Below are 23,503 nucleotides of genomic sequence, written 5' to 3' on the forward strand. Positions count from 1 at the left end.
TTATAAAAATTTGGTGAGCCGAATCTGAGTAACATGGTGAATTCGGCTAGTTCCCAATAGGCGGCACTAGTAATAAGTGGACTGTTCGGGATATAGGAAAATTTTCAAGAACGGAATCAAAATTTCTAGGCGAATTCAGTGAGTTCCCAATGGGACATGCTTGTATGAGTTTGCTTTTCAATATCGAGCAACATTTTAAGGAACGGAATCTAAGTATCATGGTGAATTGAGTAGGTTCCCAATAGGATTCGCATGTAATAAGCTTGTTATTCAAGAGAGAGCAACGTTTTAACGCACTGAAACACTGTTTCTTTGTGAATTCAGTTAGTTCCTAGTAGCCTGCTCTTGTAATATGTGTACTTTTAAAGATTTATAAAAATTTGGTGAGCCGAATCTGAGTAACATGGTGAATTCGGTTAGTTCCCAATAGGCCGCACTAGTAATAAGTGGACTGCTCGGGATATAGGAAAATTTTCACGAACGGAATCAAAATTTCTAGGCGAATTCAGTGAGTTCCCAATGGGACATGCTTGTATGAGTTTGCTTTTCAATATCATGCAACATTTTAAGGAACGGAATCTAAGTATCATGGTGAATTGAGTAGGTTCCCAATAGGATTCGCATGTAATAAGCTTGTTATTCAAGATAGAGCAACGTTTTAACGCACTGAAACACTGTTTCTTTGTGAATTCAGTTAGTTCCTAGTAGCCTGCTCTTGTAATATGTGTACTTTTAAAGATTTATAAAAATTTGGTGAGCCGAATCTGAGTAACATGGTGAATTCGGTTAGTTCCCAATAGGCCGCACTAGTAATAAGTGGACTGTTCGGGATATAGGAAAATTTTCACGAACGGAATCAAAATTTCTAGGCGAATTCAGTGAGTTCCCAATGGGACATGCTTGTATGAGTTTGCTTTTCAATATCGAGCAACATTTTAAGGAACGGAATCTAAGTATCATGTTGAATTGAGTAGGTTCCCAATAGGATTCGCATGTAATAAGCTTGTTATTCAAGATAGAGCAACGTTTTAACGCACTGAAACACTGTTTCTTTGTGAATTCAGTTAGTTCCTAGTAGCCTGCTCTTGTAATATGTGTACTTTTAAAGATTTATAAAAATTTGGTGAGCCGAATCTGAGTAACATGGTGAATTCGGTTAGTTCCCAATAGGCGGCACTAGTAATAAGTGGACTGTTCGGGATATAGGAAAATTTTCAAGAACGGAATCAAAATTTCTAGGCGAATTCAGTGAGTTCCCAATGGGACATGCTTGTATGAGTTTGCTTTTCAATATCGAGCAACATTTTAAGGAACGGAATCTAAGTATCATGTTGAATTGAGTAGGTTCCCAATAGGATTCGCATGTAATAAGCTTGTTATTCAAGATAGAGCAACGTTTTAACGCACTGAAACACTGTTTCTTTGTGAATTCAGTTAGTTCCTAGTAGCCTGCTCTTGTAATATGTGTACTTTTAAAGATTTATAAAAATTTGGTGAGCCGAATCTGAGTAACATGGTGAATTCGGTTAGTTCCCAATAGGCGGCACTAGTAATAAGTGGACTGTTCGGGATATAGGAAAATTTTCAAGAACGGAACAAAATTTCTAGGCGAATTCAGTGAGTTCCCAATGGGACATGCTTGTATGAGTTTGCTTTTCAATATCGAGCAACATTTTAAGGAACGGAATCTAAGTATCATGGTGAATTGAGTAGGTTCCCAATAGGATTCGCATGTAATAAGCTTGTTATTCAAGAGAGAGCAACGTTTTAACGCACTGAAACACTGTTTCTTTGTGAATTCAGTTAGTTCCTAGTAGCCTGCTCTTGTAATATGTGTACTTTTAAAGATTTATAAAAATTTGGTGAGCCGAATCTGAGTAACATGGTGAATTCGGTTAGTTCCCAATAGGCGGCACTAGTAATAAGTGGACTGTTCGGGAAGTAGGAAAATTTTCAAGAACGGAATCAAAATTTCTAGGCGAATTCAGTGAGTTCCCAATGGGACATGCTTGTATGAGTTTGCTTTTCAATATCGAGCAACATTTTAAGGAACGGAATCTAAGTATCATGGTGAATTGAGTAGGTACCCAATAGGATTCGCATGTAATAAGCTTGTTATTCAAGAGAGAGCAACGTTTTAACGCACTGAAACACTGTTTCTTTGTGAATTCAGTTAGTTCCTAGTAGCCTGCTCTTGTAATATGTGTACTTTTAAAGATTTATAAAAATTTGGTGAGCCGAATCTGAGTAACATGGTGAATTCGGTTAGTTCCCAATAGGCGGCACTAGTAATAAGTGGACTGTTCGGGATATAGGAAAATTTTCAAGAACGGAATCAAAATTTCTAGGCGAATTCAGTGAGTTCCCAATGGGACATGCTTGTATGAGTTTGCTTTTCAATATCGAGCAACATTTTAAGGAACGGAATCTAAGTATCATGGTGAATTGAGTAGGTTCCCAATAGGATTCGCATGTAATAAGCTTGTTATTCAAGAGAGAGCAACGTTTTAACGCACTGAAACACTGTTTCTTTGTGAATTCAGTTAGTTCCTAGTAGCCTGCTCTTGTAATATGTGTACTTTTAAAGATTTATAAAAATTTGGTGAGCCGAATCTGAGTAACATGGTGAATTCGGTTAGTTCCCAATAGGCCGCACTAGTAATAAGTGGACTGTTCGGGATATAGGAAAATTTTCAAGAACGGAATCAAAATTTCTAGGCGAATTCAGTGAGTTCCCAATGGGACATGCTTGTATGAGTTTGCTTTTCAATATCGAGCAACATTTTAAGGAACGGAATCTAAGTATCATGTTGAATTGAGTAGGTTCCCAATAGGATTCGCATGTAATAAGCTTGTTATTCAAGATAGAGCAACGTTTTAACGCACTGAAACACTGTTTCTTTGTGAATTCAGTTAGTTCCTAGTAGCCTGCTCTTGTAATATGTGTACTTTTAAAGATTTATAAAAATTTGGTGAGCCGAATCTGAGTAACATGGTGAATTCGGTTAGTTCCCAATAGGCGGCACTAGTAATAAGTGGACTGTTCGGGATATAGGAAAATTTTCAAGAACGGAACAAAATTTCTAGGCGAATTCAGTGAGTTCCCAATGGGACATGCTTGTATGAGTTTGCTTTTCAATATCGAGCAACATTTTAAGGAACGGAATCTAAGTATCATGGTGAATTGAGTAGGTTCCCAATAGGATTCGCATGTAATAAGCTTGTTATTCAAGAGAGAGCAACGTTTTAACGCACTGAAACACTGTTTCTTTGTGAATTCAGTTAGTTCCTAGTAGCCTGCTCTTGTAATATGTGTACTTTTAAAGATTTATAAAAATTTGGTGAGCCGAATCTGAGTAACATGGTGAATTCAGTTAGTTCCCAATAGGCGGCACTAGTAATAAGTGGACTGTTCGGGATATAGGAAAATTTTCAAGAACGGAATCAAAATTTCTAGGCGAATTCAGTGAGTTCCCAATGGGACATGCTTGTATGAGTTTGCTTTTCAATATCGAGCAACATTTTAAGGAACGGAATCTAAGTATCATGGTGAATTGAGTAGGTTCCCAATAGGATTCGCATGTAATAAGCTTGTTATTCAAGAGAGAGCAACGTTTTAACGCACTGAAACACTGTTTCTTTGTGAATTCAGTTAGTTCCTAGTAGCCTGCTCTTGTAATATGTGTACTTTGAAGATTTATAAAAATTTGGTGAGCCGAATCTGAGTAACATGGTGAATTCGGTTAGTTCCCAATAGGCCGCACTAGTAATAAGTGGACTGTTCGGGATATAGGAAAATTTTCACGAACGGAATCAAAATTTCTAGGCGAATTCAGTGAGTTCCCAATGGGACATGCTTGTATGAGTTTGCTTTTCAATATCGAGCAACATTTTAAGGAACGGAATCTAAGTATCATGGTGAATTGAGTAGGTTCCCAATAGGATTCGCATGTAATAAGCTTGTTATTCAAGATAGAGCAACGTTTTAACGCACTGAAACACTGTTTCTTTGTGAATTCAATTAGTTCCTAGTAGCCTGCTCTTGTAATATGTGTACTTTTAAAGATTTATAAAAATTTGGTGAGCCGAATCTGAGTAACATGGTGAATTCGGTTAGTTCCCAATAGGCCGCACTAGTAATAAGTGGACTGTTCGGGATATAGGAAAATTTTCAAGAACGGAATCAAAATTTCTAGGCGAATTCAGTGAGTTCCCAATGGGACATGCTTGTATGAGTTTGCTTTTCAATATCGAGCAACATTTTAAGGAACGGAATCTAAGTATCATGTTGAATTGAGTAGGTTCCCAATAGGATTCGCATGTAATAAGCTTGTTATTCAAGATAGAGCAACGTTTTAACGCACTGAAACACTGTTTCTTTGTGAATTCAGTTAGTTCCTAGTAGCCTGCTCTTGTAATATGTGTACTTTTAAAGATTTATAAAAATCTGGTGAGCCGAATCTGAGTAACATGGTGAATTCGGTTAGTTCCCAATAGGCGGCACTAGTAATAAGTGGACTGTTCGGGATATAGGAAAATTTTCAAGAACGGAATCAAAATTTCTAGGCGAATTCAGTGAGTTCCCAATGGGACATGCTTGTATGAGTTTGCTTTTCAATATCGAGCAACATTTTAAGGAACGGAATCTAAGTATCATGGTGAATTGAGTAGGTTCCCAATAGGATTCGCATGTAATAAGCTTGTCATTCAAGAGAGAGCAACGTTTTAACGCACTGAAACACTGTTTCTTTGTGAATTCAGTTAGTTCCTAGTAGCCTGCTCTTGTAATATGTGTACTTTTAAAGATTTATAAAAATTTGGTGAGCCGAATCTGAGTAACATGGTGAATTCGGTTAGTTCCCAATAGGCGGCACTAGTAATAAGTGGACTGTTCGGGATATAGGAAAATTTTCAAGAGCGGAATCAAAATTTCTAGGCGAATTCAGTGAGTTCCCAATGGGACATGCTTGTATGAGTTTGCTTTTCAATATCGAGCAACATTTTAAGGAACGGAATCTAAGTATCATGGTGAATTGAGTAGGTTCCCAATAGGATTCGCATGTAATAAGCTTGTTATTCAAGAGAGAGCAACGTTTTAACGCACTGAAACACTGTTTCTTTGTGAATTCAGTTAGTTCCTAGTAGCCTGCTCTTGTAATATGTGTACTTTTAAAGATTTATAAAAATTTGGTGAGCCGAATCTGAGTAATATGGTGAATTCGGTTAGTTCCCAATAGGCCGCACTAGTAATAAGTGGACTGTTCGGGATATAGGAAAATTTTCACGAACGGAATCAAAATTTCTAGGCGAATTCAGTGAGTTCCCAATGGGACATGCTTGTATGAGTTTGCTTTTCAATATCGAGCAACATTTTAAGGAACGGAATCTAAGTATCATGTTGAAATGAGTAGGTTCCCAATAGGATTCGCATGTAATAAGCTTGTTATTCAAGATAGAGCAACGTTTTAACGCACTGAAACACTGTTTCTTTGTGAATTCAGTTAGTTCCTAGTAGCCTGCTCTTGTAATATGTGTACTTTTAAAGATTTATAAAAATCTGGTGAGCCGAATCTGAGTAACATGGTGAATTCGGTTAGTTCCCAATAGGCGGCACTAGTAATAAGTGGACTGTTCGGGATATAGGAAAATTTTCAAGAACGGAATCAAAATTTCTAGGCGAATTCAGTGAGTTCCCAATGGGACATGCTTGTATGAGTTTGCTTTTCAATATCGAGCAACATTTTAAGGAACGGAATCTAAGTATCATGGTGAATTGAGTAGGTTCCCAATAGGATTCGCATGTAATAAGCTTGTCATTCAAGAGAGAGCAACGTTTTAACGCACTGAAACACTGTTTCTTTGTGAATTCAGTTAGTTCCTAGTAGCCTGCTCTTGTAATATGTGTACTTTTAAAGATTTATAAAAATTTGGTGAGCCGAATCTGAGTAACATGGTGAATTCGGTTAGTTCCCAATAGGCGGCACTAGTAATAAGTGGACTGTTCGGGATATAGGAAAATTTTCAAGAGCGGAATCAAAATTTCTAGGCGAATTCAGTGAGTTCCCAATGGGACATGCTTGTATGAGTTTGCTTTTCAATATCGAGCAACATTTTAAGGAACGGAATCTAAGTATCATGGTGAATTGAGTAGGTTCCCAATAGGATTCGCATGTAATAAGCTTGTTATTCAAGAGAGAGCAACGTTTTAACGCACTGAAACACTGTTTCTTTGTGAATTCAGTTAGTTCCTAGTAGCCTGCTCTTGTAATATGTGTACTTTTAAAGATTTATAAAAATTTGGTGAGCCGAATCTGAGTAATATGGTGAATTCGGTTAGTTCCCAATAGGCCGCACTAGTAATAAGTGGACTGTTCGGGATATAGGAAAATTTTCACGAACGGAATCAAAATTTCTAGGCGAATTCAGTGAGTTCCCAATGGGACATGCTTGTATGAGTTTGCTTTTCAATATCGAGCAACATTTTAAGGAACGGAATCTAAGTATCATGTTGAAATGAGTAGGTTCCCAATAGCATTCGCATGTAATAAGCTTGTTATTCAAGATAGAGCAACGTTTTAACGCACTGAAACACTGTTTCTTTGTGAATTCAGTTAGTTCCTAGTAGCCTGCTCTTGTAATATGTGGACTTTTAAAGATTTATAAAAATTTGGTGAGCCGAATCTGAGTAACATGGTGAATTCGGTTAGTTCCCAATAGGCGGCACTAGTAATAAGTGGACTGTTCGGGATATAGGAAAATTTTCAAGAACGGAATCAAAATTTCTAGGCGAATTCAGTGAGTTCCCAATGGGACATGCTTGTATGAGTTTGCTTTTCAATATCGAGCAACATTTTAAGGAACGGAATCTAAGTATCATGGTGAATTGAGTAGGTTCCCAATAGGATTCGCATGTAATAAGCTTGTCATTCAAGAGAGAGCAACGTTTTAACGCACTGAAACACTGTTTCGTTGTGAATTCAGTTAGTTCCTAGTAGCCTGCTCTTGTAATATGTGTACTTTTAAAGATTTATAAAAATTTGGTGAGCCGAATCTGAGTAACATGGTGAATTCGGTTAGTTCCCAATAGGCGGCACTAGTAATAAGTGGACTGTTCGGGATATAGGAAAATTTTCAAGAACGGAATCAAAATTTCTAGGCGAATTCAGTGAGTTCCCAATGGGACATGCTTGTATGAGTTTGCTTTTCAATATCGAGCAACATTTTAAGGAACGGAATCTAAGTATCATGGTGAATTGAGTAGGTTCCCAATAGGATTCGCATGTAATAAGCTTGTTATTCAAGAGAGAGCAACGTTTTAACGCACTGAAACACTGTTTCTTTGTGAATTCAGTTAGTTCCTAGTAGCCTGCTCTTGTAATATGTGTACTTTTAAAGATTTATAAAAATTTGGTGAGCCGAATCTGAGTAACATGGTGAATTCGGTTAGTTCCCAATAGGCCGCACTAGTAATAAGTGGACTGTTCGGGATATAGGAAAATTTTCACGAACGGAATCAAAATTTCTAGGCGAATTCAGTGAGTTCCCAATGGGACATGCTTGTATGAGTTTGCTTTTCAATATCGAGCAACATTTTAAGGAACGGAATCTAAGTATCATGTTGAATTGAGTAGGTTCCCAATAGGATTCGCATGTAATAAGCTTGTTATTCAAGATAGAGCAACGTTTTAACGCACTGAAACACTGTTTCTTTGTGAATTCAGTTAGTTCCTAGTAGCCTGCTCTTGTAATATGTGTACTTTTAAAGATTTATAAAAATTTGGTGAGCCGAATCTGAGTAACATGGTGAATTCGGTTAGTTCCCAATAGGCGGCACTAGTAATAAGTGGACTGTTCGGGATATAGGAAAATTTTCAAGAACGGAATCAAAATTTCTAGGCGAATTCAGTGAGTTCCCAATGGGACATGCTTGTATGAGTTTGCTTTTCAATATCGAGCAACATTTTAAGGAACGGAATCTAAGTATCATGGTGAATTGAGTAGGTTCCCAATAGGATTCGCATGTAATAAGCTTGTCATTCAAGAGAGAGCAACGTTTTAACGCACTGAAACACTGTTTCTTTGTGAATTCAGTTAGTTCCTAGTAGCCTGCTCTTGTAATATGTGTACTTTTAAAGATTTATAAAAATTTGGTGAGCCGAATCTGAGTAACATGGTGAATTCGGTTAGTTCCCAATAGGCGGCACTAGTAATAAGTGGACTGTTCGGGATATAGGAAAATTTTCAAGAACGGAATCAAAATTTCTAGGCGAATTCAGTGAGTTCCCAATGGGACATGCTTGTATGAGTTTGCTTTTCAATATCGAGCAACATTTTAAGGAACGGAATCTAAGTATCATGGTGAATTGAGTACGTTCCCAATAGGATTCGCATGTAATAAGCTTGTTATTCAAGAGAGAGCAACGTTTTAACGCACTGAAACACTGTTTCTTTGTGAATTCAGTTAGTTCCTAGTAGCCTGCTCTTGTAATATGTGTACTTTTAAAGATTTATAAAAATTTGGTGAGCCGAATCTGAGTAACATGGTGAATTCGGTTAGTTCCCAATAGGCGGCACTAGTAATAAGTGGACTGTTCGGGATATAGGAAAATTTTCAAGAACGGAATCAAAATTTCTAGGCGAATTCAGTGAGTTCCCAATGGGACATGCTTGTATGAGTTTGCTTTTCAATATCGAGCAACATTTTAAGGAACGGAATCTAAGTATCATGGTGAATTGAGTAGGTTCCCAATAGGATTCGCATGTAATAAGCTTGTTATTCAAGAGAGAGCAACGTTTTAACGCACTGAAACACTGTTTCTTTGTGAATTCAGTTAGTTCCTAGTAGCCTGCTCTTGTAATATGTGTACTTTTAAAGATTTATAAAAATTTGGTGAGCCGAATCTGAGTAACATGGTGAATTCGGTTAGTTCCCAATAGGCCGCACTAGTAATAAGTGGACTGCTCGGGATATAGGAAAAATTTCACGAACGGAATCAAAATTTCTAGGCGAATTCAGTGAGTTCCCAATGGGACATGCTTGCATGAGTTTGCTTTTCAATATCATGCAACATTTTAAGGAACGGAATCTAAGTATCATGGTGAATTGAGTAGGTTCCCAATAGGATTCGCATGTAATAAGCTTGTTATTCAAGATAGAGCAACGTTTTAACGCACTGAAACACTGTTTCTTTGTGAATTCAGTTAGTTCCTAGTAGCCTGCTCTTGTAATATGTGTACTTTTAAAGATTTTTAAAAATTTGGTGAGCCGAATCTGAGTAACATGGTGAATTCGGTTAGTTCCCAATAGGCCGCACTAGTAATAAGTGGACTGTTCGGGATATAGGAAAATTTTCACGAACGGAATCAAAATTTCTAGGCGAATTCAGTGAGTTCCCAATGGGACATGCTTGTATGAGTTTGCTTTTCAATATCGAGCAACATTTTAAGGAACGGAATCTAAGTATCATGTTGAATTGAGTAGGTTCCCAATAGGATTCGCATGTAATAAGCTTGTTATTCAAGATAGAGCAACGTTTTAACGCACTGAAACACTGTTTCTTTGTGAATTCAGTTAGTTCCTAGTAGCCTGCTCTTGTAATATGTGTACTTTTAAAGATTTATAAAAATTTGGTGAGCCGAATCTGAGTAACATGGTGAATTCGGTTAGTTCCCAATAGGCGGCACTAGTAATAAGTGGACTGTTCGGGATATAGGAAAATTTTCAAGAACGGAATCAAAATTTCTAGGCGAATTCAGTGAGTTCCCAATGGGACATGCTTGTATGAGTTTGCTTTTCAATATCGAGCAACATTTTAAGGAACGGAATCTAAGTATCATGGTGAATTGAGTAGGTTCCCAATAGGATTCGCATGTAATAAGCTTGTCATTCAAGATAGAGCAACGTTTTAACGCACTGAAACACTGTTTCTTTGTGAATTCAGTTAGTTCCTAGTAGCCTGCTCTTGTAATATGTGTACTTTTAAAGATTTATAAAAATTTGGTGAGCCGAATCTGAGTAACATGGTGAATTCGGTTAGTTCCCAATAGGCCGCACTAGTAATAAGCGGACTGTTCGGGATATAGGAAAATTTTCAAGAACGGAATCAAAATTTCTAGGCGAATTCAGTGAGTTCCCAATGGGACATGCTTGTATGAGTTTGCTTTTCAATATCGAGCAACATTTTAAGGAACGGAATCTAAGTATCATGTTGAATTGAGTAGGTTCCCAATAGGATTCGCATGTAATAAGCTTGTTATTCAAGATAGAGCAACGTTTTAACGCACTGAAACACTGTTTCTTTGTGAATTCAGTTAGTTCCTAGTAGCCTGCTCTTGTAATATGTGTACTTTTAAAGATTTATAAAAATTTGGTGAGCCGAATCTGAGTAACATGGTGAATTCGGTTAGTTCCCAATAGGCCGCACTAGTAATAAGTGGACTGTTCGGGATACAGGAAAATTTTCACGAACGGAATCAAAATTTCTAGGCGAATTCAGTGAGTTCCCAATGGGACATGCTTGTATGAGTTTGCTTTTCAATATCGAGCAACATTTTAAGGAACGGAATCTAAGTATCATGTTGAATTGAGTAGGTTCCCAATAGGATTCGCATGTAATAAGCTTGTTATTCAAGATAGAGCAACGTTTTAACGCACTGAAACACTGTTTCTTTGTGAATTCAGTTAGTTCCTAGTAGCCTGCTCTTGTAATATGTGTACTTTTAAAGATTTATAAAAATTTGGTGAGCCGAATCTGAGTAACATGGTGAATTCGGTTAGTTCCCAATAGGCGGCACTAGTAATAAGTGGACTGATCGGGATATAGGAAAATTTTCAAGAACGGAATCAAAATTTCTAGGCGAATTCAGTGAGTTCCCAATGGGACATGCTTGTATGAGTTTGCTTTTCAATATCGAGCAACATTTTAAGGAACGGAATCTAAGTATCATGGTGAATTGAGTAGGTTCCCAATAGGATTCGCATGTAATAAGCTTGTCATTCAAGAGAGAGCAACGTTTTAACGCACTGAAACACTGTTTCTTTGTGAATTCAGTTAGTTCCTAGTAGCCTGCTCTTGTAATATGTGTACTTTTAAAGATTTATAAAAATTTGGTGAGCCGAATCTGAGTAACATGGTGAATTCGGTTAGTTCCCAATAGGCGGCACTAGTAATAAGTGGACTGTTCGGGATATAGGAAAATTTTCAAGAACGGAATCAAAATTTCTAGGCGAATTCAGTGAGTTCCCAATGGGACATGCTTGTATGAGTTTGCTTTTCAATATCGAGCAACATTTTAAGGAACGGAATCTAAGTATCATGGTGAATTGAGTAGGTTCCCAATAGGATTCGCATGTAATAAGCTTGTTATTCAAGAGAGAGCAACGTTTTAACGCACTGAAACACTGTTTCTTTGTGAATTCAGTTAGTTCCTAGTAGCCTGCTCTTGTAATATGTGTACTTTTAAAGATTTATAAAAATTTGGTGAGCCGAATCTGAGTAACATGGTGAATTCGGTTAGTTCCCAATAGGCCGCACTAGTAATAAGTGGACTGCTCGGGATATAGGAAAATTTTCACGAACGGAATCAAAATTTCTAGGCGAATTCAGTGAGTTCCCAATGGGACATGCTTGTATGAGTTTGCTTTTCAATATCATGCAACATTTTAAGGAACGGAATCTAAGTATCATGGTGAATTGAGTAGGTTCCCAATAGGATTCGCATGTAATAAGCTTGTTATTCAAGATAGAGCAACGTTTTAACGCACTGAAACACTGTTTCTTTGTGAATTCAGTTAGTTCCTAGTAGCCTGCTCTTGTAATATGTGTACTTTTAAAGATTTATAAAAATTTGGTGAGCCGAATCTGAGTAACATGGTGAATTCGGTTAGTTCCCAATAGGCGGCACTAGTAATAAGTGGACTGTTCGGGATATAGGAAAATTTTCACGAACGGAATCAAAATTTCTAGGCGAATTCAGTGAGTTCCCAATGGGACATGCTTGTATGAGTTTGCTTTTCAATATCGAGCAACATTTTAAGGAACGGAATCTAAGTATCATGTTGAATTGAGTAGGTTCCCAATAGGATTCGCATGTAATAAGCTTGTTATTCAAGATAGAGCAACGTTTTAACGCACTGAAACACTGTTTCTTTGTGAATTCAGTTAGTTCCTAGTAGCCTGCTCTTGTAATATGTGTACTTTTAAAGATTTATAAAAATTTGGTGAGCCGAATCTGAGTAACATGGTGAATTCGGTTAGTTCCCAATAGGCGGCACTAGTAATAAGTGGACTGTTCGGGATATAGGAAAATTTTCAAGAACGGAATCAAAATTTCTAGGCGAATTCAGTGAGTTCCCAATGGGACATGCTTGTATGAGTTTGCTTTTCAATATCGAGCAACATTTTAAGGAACGGAATCTAAGTATCATGGTGAATTGAGTAGGTTCCCAATAGGATTCGCATGTAATAAGCTTGTTATTCAAGAGAGAGCAACGTTTTAACGCACTGAAACACTGTTTCTTTGTGAATTCAGTTAGTTCCTAGTAGCCTGCTCTTGTAATATGTGTACTTTTAAAGATTTATAAAAATTGGTGAGCCGAATCTGAGTAACATGGTGAATTCGGTTAGTTCCCAATAGGAGGCACTAGTAATAAGTGGACTGTTCGGGATATAGGAAAATTTTCAAGAACGGAATCAAAATTTCTAGGCGAATTCAGTGAGTTCCCAATGGGACATGCTTGTATGAGTTTGCTTTTCAATATCGAGCAACATTTTAAGGAACGGAATCTAAGTATCATGGTGAATTGAGTAGGTTCCCAATAGGATTCGCATGTAATAAGCTTGTTATTCAAGAGAGAGCAACGTTTTAACGCACTGAAACACTGTTTCTTTGTGAATTCAGTTAGTTCCTAGTAGCCTGCTCTTGTAATATGTGTACTTTTAAAGATTTATAAAAATTTGGTGAGCCGAATCTGAGTAACATGGTGAATTCGGTTAGTTCCCAATAGGCCGCACTAGTAATAAGTGGACTGCTCGGGATATAGGAAAATTTTCACGAACGGAATCAAAATTTCTAGGCGAATTCAGTGAGTTCCCAATGGGACATGCTTGTATGAGTTTGCTTTGCAATATCATGCAACATTTTAAGGAACGGAATCTAAGTATCATGGTGAATTGAGTAGGTTCCCAATAGGATTCGCATGTGATAAGCTTGTTATTCAAGATAGAGCAACGTTTTAACGCACTGAAACACTGTTTCTTTGTGAATTCAGTTAGTTCCTAGTAGCCTGCTCTTGTAATATGTGTACTTTTAAAGATTTATAAAAATTTGGTGAGCCGAATCTGAGTAACATGGTGAATTCGGTTAGTTCCCAATAGGCCGCACTAGTAATAAGTGGACTGTTCGGGATATAGGAAAATTTTCACGAACGGAATCAAAATTTCTAGGCGAATTCAGTGAGTTCCCAATGGGACATGCTTGTATGAGTTTGCTTTTCAATATCGAGCAACATTTTAAGGAACGGAATCTAAGTATCATGTTGAATTGAGTAGGTTCCCAATAGGATTCGCATGTAATAAGCTTGTTATTCAAGATAGAGCAACGTTTTAACGCACTGAAACACTGTTTCTTTGTGAATTCAGTTAGTTCCTAGTAGCCTGCTCTTGTAATATGTGTACTTATAAAGATTTATAAAAATTTGGTGAGCCGAATCTGAGTAACATGGTGAATTCGGTTAGTTCCCAATAGGCGGCACTAGTAATAAGTGGACTGTTCGGGATATAGGAAAATTTTCAAGAACGGAATCAAAATTTCTAGGCGAATTCAGTGAGTTCCCAATGGGACATGCTTGTATGAGTTTGCTTTTCAATATCGAGCAACATTTTAAGGAACGGAATCTAAGTATCATGTTGAATTGAGTAGGTTCCCAATAGGATTCGCATGTAATAAGCTTGTTATTCAAGATAGAGCAACGTTTTAACGCACTGAAACACTGTTTCTTTGTGAATTCAGTTAGTTCCTAGTAGCCTGCTCTTGTAATATGTGTACTTTTAAAGATTTATAAAAATTTGGTGAGCCGAATCTGAGTAACATGGTGAATTCGGTTAGTTCCCAATAGGCCGCACTAGTAATAAGTGGACTGTTCGGGATATAGGAAAATTTTCAAGAACGGAATCAAAATTTCTAGGCGAATTCACTGAGTTCCCAATGGGACATGCTTGTATGAGTTTGCTTTTCAATATCGAGCAACATTTTAAGGAACGGAATCTAAGTATCATGGTGAATTGAGTAGGTTCCCAATAGGATTCGCATGTAATAAGCTTGTTATTCAAGAGAGAGCAACGTTTTAACGCACTGAAACACTGTTTCTTTGTGAATTCAGTTAGTTCCTAGTAGCCTGCTCTTGTAATATGTGTACTTTTAAAGATTTATAAAAATTTGGTGAGCCGAATCTGAGTAACATGGTGAATTCGGTTAGTTCCCAATAGGCGGCACTAGTAATAAGTGGACTGTTCGGGATATAGGAAAATTTTCAAGAACGGAATCAAAATTTCTAGGCGAATTCAGTGAGTTCCCAATGGGACATGCTTGTATGAGTTTGCTTTTCAATATCGAGCAACATTTTAAGGAACGGAATCTAAGTATCATGTTGAATTGAGTAGGTTCCCAATAGGATTCGCATGTAATAAGCTTGTTATTCAAGATAGAGCAACGTTTTAACGCACTGAAACACTGTTTCTTTGTGAATTCAGTTAGTTCCTAGTAGCCTGCTCTTGTAATATGTGTACTTTTAAAGATTTATAAAAATTTGGTGAGCCGAATCTGAGTAACATGGTGAATTCGGTTAGTTCCCAATAGGCCGCACTAGTAATAAGTGGACTGTTCGGGATATAGGAAAATTTTCACGAACGGAATCAAAATTTCTAGGCGAATTCAGTGAGTTCCCAATGGGACATGCTTGTATGAGTTTGCTTTTCAATATCGAGCAACATTTTAAGGAACGGAATCTAAGTATCATGTTGAATTGAGTAGGTTCCCAATAGGATTCACATGTAATAAGCTTGTTATTCAAGATAGAGCAACGTTTTAACGCACTGAAACACTGTTTCTTTGTGAATTCAGTTAGTTCCTAGTAGCCTGCTCTTGTAATATGTGTACTTTTAAAGATTTATAAAAATTTGGTGAGCCGAATCTGAGTAACATGGTGAATTCGGTTAGTTCCCAATAGGCGGCACTAGTAATAAGTGGACTGTTCGGGATATAGGAAAATTTTCAAGAACGGAATCAAAATTTCTAGGCGAATTCAGTGAGTTCCCAATGGGACATGCTTGTATGAGTTTGCTTTTCAATATCGAGCAACATTTTAAGGAACGGAATCTAAGTATCATGGTGAATTGAGTAGGTTCCCAATAGGATTCGCATGTAATAAGCTTGTTATTCAAGATAGAGCAACGTTTTAACGCACTGTAACACTGTTTCTTTGTGAATTCAGTTAGTTCCTAGTAGCCTGCTCTTGTAATATGTGTACTTTTAAAGATTTATAAAAATTTGGTGAGCCGAATCTGAGTAACATGGTGAATTCGGTTAGTTCCCAATAGGCCGCACTAGTAATAAGCGGACTGTTCGGGATATAGGAAAATTTTCAAGAACGGAATCAAAATTTCTAGGCGAATTCAGTGAGTTCCCAATGGGACATGCTTGTATGAGTTTGCTTTTCAATATCGAGCAACATTTTAAGGAAAGGAATCTAAGTATCATGTTGAATTGAGTAGGTTCCCAATAGGATTCGCATGTAATAAGCTTGTTATTCAAGATAGAGCAACGTTTTAACGCACTGAAACACTGTTTCTTTGTGAATTCAGTTAGTTCCTAGTAGCCTGCTCTTGTAATATGTGTACTTTTAAAGATTTATAAAAATTTGGTGAGCCGAATCTGAGTAACATGGTGAATTCGGTTAGTTCCCAATAGGCCGCACTAGTAATAAGTGGACTGTTCGGGATATAGGAAAATTTTCACGAACGGAATCAAAATTTCTAGGCGAATTCAGTGAGTTCCCAATGGGACATGCTTGCATGAGTTTGCTTTTCAATATCCAGCAACATTTTAAGGAACGGAATCTAAGTATCATGTTGAATTGAGTAGGTTCCCAATAGGATTCGCATGTAATAAGCTTGTTATTCAAGATAGAGCAACGTTTTAACGCACTGAAACACTGTTTCTTTGTGAATTCAGTTAGTTCCTAGTAGCCTGCTCTTGTAATATGTGTACTTTTAAAGATTTATAAAAATTTGGTGAGCCGAATCTGAGTAACATGGTGAATTCGGTTAGTTCCCAATAGGCGGCACTAGTAATAAGTGGACTGTTCGGGATATAGGAAAATTTTCAAGAACGGAATCAAAATTTCTAGGCGAATTCACTGAGTTCCCAATGGGACATGCTTGTATGAGTTTGCTTTTCAATATCGAGCAACATTTTAAGGAACGGAATCTAAGTATCATGGTGAATTGAGTAGGTTCCCAATAGGATTCGCATGTAATAAGCTTGTTATTCAAGAGAGAGCAACGTTTTAACGCACTGAAACACTGTTTCTTTGTGAATTCAGTTAGTTCCTAGTAGCCTGCTCTTGTAATATGTGTACTTTTAAAGATTTATAAAAATTTGGTGAGCCGAATCTGAGTAACATGGTGAATTCGGTTAGTTCCCAATAGGCCGCACTAGTAATAAGTGGACTGTTCGGGATATAGGAAAATTTTCACGAACGGAATCAAAATTTCTAGGCGAATTCAGTGAGTTCCCAATGGGACATGCTTTATGAGTTTGCTTTTCAATATCGAGCAACATTTTAAGGAACGGAATCTAAGTATCATGTTGAATTGAGTAGGTTCCCAATAGGATTCGCATGTAATAAGCTTGTTATTCAAGATAGAGCAACGTTTTAACGCACTGAAACACTGTTTCTTTGTGAATTCAGTTAGTTCCTAGTAGCCTGCTCTTGTAATATGTGTACTTTTAAAGATTTATAAAAATTTGGTGAGCCGAATCTGAGTAACATGGTGAATTCGGTTAGTTCCCAATAGGCCGCACTAGTAATAAGCGGACTGTTCGGGATATAGGAAAATTTTCAAGAACGGAATCAAAATTTCTAGGCGAATTCAGTGAGTTCCCAATGGGACATGCTTGTATGAGTTTGCTTTTCAATATCGAGCAACATTTTAAGGAACGGAATCTAAGTATCATGGTGAATTGAGTAGGTTCCCAATAGGATTCGCATGTAATAAGCTTGTTATTCAAGATAGAGCAACGTTTTAACGCACTGAAACACTGTTTCTTTGTGAATTCAGTTAGTTCCTAGTAGCCTGCTCTTGTAATATGTGTACTTTTAAAGATTTATAAAAATTTGGTGAGCCGAATCTGAGTAACATGGTGAATTCGGTTAGTTCCCAATAGGCGGCACTAGTAATAAGTGGACTGTTCGGGATATAGGAAAATTTTCAAGAACGGAATCAAAATTTCTAGGCGAATTCAGTGAGTTCCCAATGGGACATGCTTGTATGAGTTTGCTTTTCAATATCGAGCAACATTTTAAGGAACGGAATCTAAGTATCATGGTGAATTGAGTAGGTTCCCAATAGGATTCGCATGTAATAAGCTTGTTATTCAAGAGAGAGCAACGTTTTAACGCACTGAAACACTGTTTCTTTGTGAATTCAGTTAGTTCCTAGTAGCCTGCTCTTGTAATATGTGTACTTTTAAAGATTTATAAAAATTTGGTGAGCCGAATCTGAGTAACATGGTGAATTCGGTTAGTTCCCAATAGGCCGCACTAGTAATAAGTGGACTGTTCGGGATATAGGAAAATTTTCACGAACGGAATCAAAATTTCTCGGCGAATTCAGTGAGTTCCCAATGGGACATGCTTGTATGAGTTTGCTTTTCAATATCGAGCAACATTTTAAGGAACGGAATCTAAGTATCATGTTGAATTGAGTAGGTTCCCAATAGGATTCGCATGTAATAAGCTTGTTATTCAAGATAGAGCAACGTTTTAACGCACTGAAACACTGTTTCTTTGTGAATTCAGTTAGTTCCTAGTAGCCTGCTCTTGTAATATGTGTACTTTTAAAGATTTATAAAAATTTGGTGAGCCGAATTTGAGTAACATGGTGAATTCGGTTAGTTCCCAATAGGCGGCACTAGTAATAAGTGGACTGTTCGGGATATAGGAAAATTTTCAAGAACGGAATCAAAATTTCTAGGCGAATTCACTGAGTTCCCAATGGGACATGCTTGTATGAGTTTGCTTTTCAATATCGAGCAACATTTTAAGGAACGGAATCTAAGTATCATGGTGAATTGAGTAGGTTCCCAATAGGATTCGCATGTAATAAGCTTGTTATTCAAGAGAGAGCAACGTTTTAACGCACTGAAACACTGTTTCTTTGTGAATTCAGTTAGTTCCTAGTAGCCTGCTCTTGTAATATGTGTACTTTTAAAGATTTATAAAAATTTGGTGAGCCGAATCTGAGTAACATGGTGAATTCGGTTAGTTCCCAATAGGCGGCACTAGTAATAAGTGGACTGTTCGGGATATAGGAAAATTTTCAAGAACGGAATCAAAATTTCTAGGCGAATTCAGTGAGTTCCCAATGGGACATGCTTGTATGAGTTTGCTTTTCAATATCGAGCAACATTTTAAGGAACGGAATCTAAGTATCATGGTGAATTGAGTAGGTTCCCAATAGGATTCGCATGTAATAAGCTTGTTATTCAAGAGAGAGCAACGTTTTAACGCACTGAAACACTGTTTCTTTGTGAATTCAGTTAGTTCCTAGTAGCCTGCTCTTGTAATATGTGTACTTTTAAAGATTTATAAAAATTTGTTGAGCCGAATCTGAGTAACATGGTGAATTCGGTTAGTTCCCAATAGGCCGCACTAGTAATAAGTGGACTGTTCGGGATATAGGAAAATTTTCAAGAACGGAATCAAAATTTCTAGGCGAATTCAGTGAGTTCCCAATGGGACATGCTTGTATGAGTTTGCTTTTCAATATCGAGCAACATTTTAAGGAACGGAATCTAAGTATCATGTTGAATTGAGTAGGTTCCCAATAGGATTCGCATGTAATAAGCTTGTTATTCAAGATAGAGCAACGTTTTAACGCACTGAAACACTGTTTCTTTGTGAATTCAGTTAGTTCCTAGTAGCCTGCTCTTGTAATATGTGTACTTTTAAAGATTTATAAAAATTTGGTGAGCCGAATCTGAGTAACATTGTGAATTCGGTTAGTTCCCAATAGGCGGCACTAGTAATAAGTGGACTGTTCGGGATATAGGAAAATTTTCACGAACGGAATCAAAATTTCTAGGCGAATTCAGTGAGTTCACAATGGGACATGCTTGTATGAGTTTGCTTTTCAATATCGAGCAACATTTTAAGGAACGGAATCTAAGTATCATGGTGAATTGAGTAGGTTCCCAATAGGATTCGCATGTAATAAGCTTGTTATTCAAGATAGAGCAACGTTTTAACGCACTGAAACACTGTTTCTTTGTGAATTCAGTTAGTTCCTAGTAGCCTGCTCTTGTAATATGTGTACTTTTAAAGATTTATAAAAATTTGGTGAGCCGAATCTGAGTAACATTGTGAATTCGGTTAGTTCCCAATAGGCGGCACTAGTAATAAGTGGACTGTTCGGGATATAGGAAAATTTTCAAGAACGGAATCAAAATTTCTAGGCGAATTCAGTGAGTTCCCAATGGGACATGCTTGTATGAGTTTGCTTTTCAATATCGAGCAACATTTTAAGGAACGGAATCTAAGTATCATGTTGAATTGAGTAGGTTCCCAATAGGATTCGCATGTAATAAGCTTGTTATTCAAGATAGAGCAACGTTTTAACGCACTGAAACACTGTTTCTTTGTGAATTCAGTTAGTTCCTAGTAGCCTGCTCTTGTAATATGTGTACTTTTAAAGATTTATAAAAATTTGGTGAGCCGAATCTGAGTAACATGGTGAATTCGGTTAGTTCCCAATAGGCCGCACTAGTAATAAGCGGACTGTTCGGGATATAGGAAAATTTTCACGAACGGAATCAAAATTTCTAGGCGAATTCAGTGAGTTCCCAATGGGACATGCTTGTATGAGTTTGCTTTTCAATATCGAGCAACATTTTAAGGAAAGGAATCTAAGTATCATGTTGAATTGAGTAGGTTCCCAATAGGATTCGCATGTAATAAGCTTGTTATTCAAGATAGAGCAACGTTTTAACGCACTGAAACACTGTTTCTTTGTGAATTCAGTTAGTTCCTAGTAGCCTGCTCTTGTAATATGTGTACTTTTAAAGATTTATAAAAATTTGGTGAGCCGAATCTGAGTAACATGGTGAATTGGGTTAGTTCCCAATAGGCCGCACTAGTAATAAGTGGACTGTTCGGGATATAGGAAAATTTTCACGAACGGAATCAAAATTTCTAGGCGAATTCAGTGAGTTCCCAATGGGACATGCTTGTATGAGTTTGCTTTTCAATATCGAGCAACATTTTAAGGAACGGAATCTAAGTATCATGTTGAATTGAGTAGGTTCCCAATAGGATTCGCATGTAATAAGCTTGTTATTCAAGAGAGAGCAACGTTTTAACGCACTGAAACACTGTTTCTTTGTGAATTCAGTTAGTTCCTAGTAGCCTGCTCTTGTAATATGTGTACTTTTAAAGATTTATAAAAATTTGGTGAGCCGAATCTGAGTAACATGGTGAATTCGGTTAGTTCCCAATAGGCGGCACTAGTAATAAGTGGACTGTTCGGGATATAGGAAAATTTTCAAGAACGGAATCAAAATTTCTAGGCGAATTCAGTGAGTTCCCAATGGGACATGCTTGTATGAGTTTGCTTTTCAATATCGAGCAACATTTTAAGGAACGGAATCTAAGTATCATGTTGAATTGAGTAGGTTCCCAATAGGATTCGCATGTAATAAGCTTGTTATTCAAGATAGAGCAACGTTTTAACGCACTGAAACACTGTTTCTTTGTGAATTCAGTTAGTTCCTAGTAGCCTGCTCTTGTAATATGTGTACTTTTAAAGATTTATAAAAATTTGGTGAGCCGAATCTGAGTAACATGGTGAATTCGGTTAGTTCCCAATAGGCCGCACTAGTAATAAGTGGACTGTTCGGGATATAGGAAAATTTTCACGAACGGAATCAAAATTTCTAGGCGAATTCAGTGAGTTCCCAATGGGACATGCTTGTATGAGTTTGCTTTTCAATATCGAGCAACATTTTAAGGAACGGAATCTAAGTATCATGTTGAATTGAGTAGGTTCCCAATAGGATTCACATGTAATAAGCTTGTTATTCAAGATAGAGCAACGTTTTAACGCACTGAAACACTGTTTCTTTGTGAATTCAGTTAGTTCCTAGTAGCCTGCTCTTGTAATATGTGTACTTTTAAAGATTTATAAAAATTTGGTGAGCCGAATCTGAGTAACATGGTGAATTCGGTTAGTTCCCAATAGGCGGCACTAGTAATAAGTGGACTGTTCGGGATATAGGAAAATTTTCAAGAACGGAATCAAAATTTCTAGGCGAATTCAGTGAGTTCCCAATGGGACATGCTTGTATGAGTTTGCTTTTCAATATCGAGCAACATTTTAAGGAACGGAATCTAAGTATCATGGTGAATTGAGTAGGTTCCCAATAGGATTCGCATGTAATAAGCTTGTTATTCAAGATAGAGCAACGTTTTAACGCACTGAAACACTGTTTCTTTGTGAATTCAGTTAGTTCCTAGTAGCCTGCTCTTGTAATATGTGTACTTTTAAAGATTTATAAAAATTTGGTGAGCCGAATCTGAGTAACATGGTGAATTCGGTTAGTTCCCAATAGGCCGCACTAGTAATAAGCGGACTGTTCGGGATATAGGAAAATTTTCAAGAACGGAATCAAAATTTCTAGGCGAATTCAGTGAGTTCCCAATGGGACATGCTTGTATGAGTTTGCTTTTCAATATCGAGCAACATTTTAAGGAAAGGAATCTAAGTATCATGTTGAATTGAGTAGGTTCCCAATAGGATTCGCATGTAATAAGCTTGTTATTCAAGATAGAGCAACGTTTTAACGCACTGAAACACTGTTTCTTTGTGAATTCAGTTAGTTCCTAGTAGCCTGCTCTTGTAATATGTGTACTTTTAAAGGTTTATAAAAATTTGGTGAGCCGAATCTGAGTAACATGGTGAATTCGGTTAGTTCCCAATAGGCCGCACTAGTAATAAGTGGACTGTTCGGGATATAGGAAAATTTTCACGAACGGAATCAAAATTTCTAGGCGAATTCAGTGAGTTCCCAATGGGACATGCTTGCATGAGTTTGCTTTTCAATATCCAGCAACATTTTAAGGAACGGAATCTAAGTATCATGTTGAATTGAGTAGGTTCCCAATAGGATTCGCATGTAATAAGCTTGTTATTCAAGATAGAGCAACGTTTTAACGCACTGAAACACTGTTTCTTTGTGAATTCAGTTAGTTCCTAGTAGCCTGCTCTTGTAACATGTGTACTTTTAAAGATTTATAAAAATTTGGTGAGCCGAATCTGAGTAACATGGTGAATTCGGTTAGTTCCCAATAGGCGGCACTAGTAATAAGTGGACTGTTCGGGATATAGGAAAATTTTCAAGAACGGAATCAAAATTTCTAGGCGAATTCACTGAGTTCCCAATGGGACATGCTTGTATGAGTTTGCTTTTCAATATCGAGCAACATTTTAAGGAACGGAATCTAAGTATCATGGTGAATTGAGTAGGTTCCCAATAGGATTCGCATGTAATAAGCTTGTTATTCAAGAGAGAGCAACGTTTTAACGCACTGAAACACTGTTTCTTTGTGAATTCAGTTAGTTCCTAGTAGCCTGCTCTTGTAATATGTGTACTTTTAAAGATTTATAAAAATTTGGTGAGCCGAATCTGAGTAACATGGTGAATTCGGTTAGTTCCCAATAGGCCGCACTAGTAATAAGTGGACTGTTCGGGATATAGGAAAATTTTCACGAACGGAATCAAAATTTCTAGGCGAATTCAGTGAGTTCCCAATGGGACATGCTTTATGAGTTTGCTTTTCAATATCGAGCAACATTTTAAGGAACGGAATCTAAGTATCATGTTGAATTGAGTAGGTTCCCAATAGGATTCGCATGTAATAAGCTTGTTATTCAAGATAGAGCAACGTTTTAACGCACTGAAACACTGTTTCTTTGTGAATTCAGTTAGTTCCTAGTAGCCTGCTCTTGTAATATGTGTACTTTTAAAGATTTATAAAAATTTGGTGAGCCGAATCTGAGTAACATGGTGAATTCGGTTAGTTCCCAATAGGCCGCACTAGTAATAAGCGGACTGTTCGGGATATAGGAAAATTTTCAAGAACGGAATCAAAATTTCTAGGCGAATTCAGTGAGTTCCCAATGGGACATGCTTGTATGAGTTTGCTTTTCAATATCGAGCAACATTTTAA

The sequence above is a fragment of the Rattus norvegicus genome, chromosome 17, assembly GCF_021556685.1.
Source record: "Rattus norvegicus strain SHRSP/BbbUtx chromosome 17, alternate assembly SHRSP_T2T, whole genome shotgun sequence".
Classification (NCBI taxonomy): Eukaryota; Metazoa; Chordata; class Mammalia; order Rodentia; family Muridae; genus Rattus; species Rattus norvegicus.